Source organism: Rhynchophorus ferrugineus, unplaced genomic scaffold (assembly GCF_030347505.1).
Source record: "Rhynchophorus ferrugineus isolate W39M unplaced genomic scaffold, kcgeb_rfMv2 rfM1, whole genome shotgun sequence".
Classification (NCBI taxonomy): domain Eukaryota; kingdom Metazoa; phylum Arthropoda; class Insecta; order Coleoptera; family Curculionidae; genus Rhynchophorus; species Rhynchophorus ferrugineus.
This window is the reverse complement of record NW_027472580.1, coordinates 17,913,145-17,914,126: the sequence shown is the minus strand read 5'-3', so window position 1 is coordinate 17,914,126 and position 982 is coordinate 17,913,145. Positions and strand designations below refer to the sequence as shown.

General features: G+C 33.8%; 1 non-coding gene across 1 annotated transcript; it reads right to left on the bottom strand.

Annotated features, from left to right (window-relative positions):
• Positions 1-644: 644 nt before the first annotated feature.
• On the bottom strand, positions 645-736 carry TRNAY-GUA (transfer RNA tyrosine (anticodon GUA)). The gene is given in 2 exon segments: positions 645-680; positions 700-736. It is a non-coding gene; the product is annotated as a tRNA-Tyr (tRNA).
• Between the last annotated feature and the right edge of the window lie 246 nt (positions 737-982).

Here is a 982-nt window from a genome sequence, read left to right as displayed (position 1 = left end):
CGTGGAATAACGGTCAACAAAGTACCCAGAATTATAATCCCAGATGTTGAACACGGGCGGGGTGCCAGCAGCGACAACTATAACACGGTAACGAATAGCTGGCAACCCCGAGACGTTTATCTGGGATGTTATTGAAGGGTATTTCGATCATTCAGTAACCGACCATCATTTGGTTTAGACGTGCCACCTTCGAATGCTCAGGCCTCGTCTCCAGGTAACACCGCTGCCATCCGTTTTATCTATCTTGTATTTTCCACATTTTTATATTACTCCAATAAATAACGGTTACATAATGTAAACACCACTATTTCATTTCGTTTTACCTCCATTCACCGAGCCATAACAATTACCCTAAATGGGTATAGGACGCATTTAAAGTATGTTAGCTTTATTTGGTAATAATTTTGCGGAATTCTTTCTACTACTGCATATATCTACATGCATATACATAACATCAACTTCAATAGCATAATATTCAATATATCGTAAAATTATCGTAAGAGTAAGAGAGGTAAGTGCAAATTACAATAATAAAGTCGGTACCACCTTGAAAAAAATATCAGTCATTCACGTTTTGTATTGATGTTGATTTTAATACACATTTTTGCTACCTGTTACAGAAACAATAACGTAAATATAAATACTCCTTCGAGCCGGATTTGAACCAGCGACCTATGGATGTCTATCATATCTAAACCACTACAGTCCACCGCTCTACCAACTGAGCTATCGAAGGCTGATTTTATCTTATTTTTATATACATAATTCACTCATCATCCTAAAGTACTTTCTAATTTACGATAAAAAAATAGAATAATTTAGAGAGAAAAGTATATTTCTACATTTTAATACTGTAAAAGTAAATCAAATAATAAATTAAAAATAAAAGTAACAGTAAATAAGTAAAACTTGTTGTGTTTAAGATCCTGATGATGGGCAAAACAAAATATTTTCTATCGTTTATAAAATGGGCCAAATACTA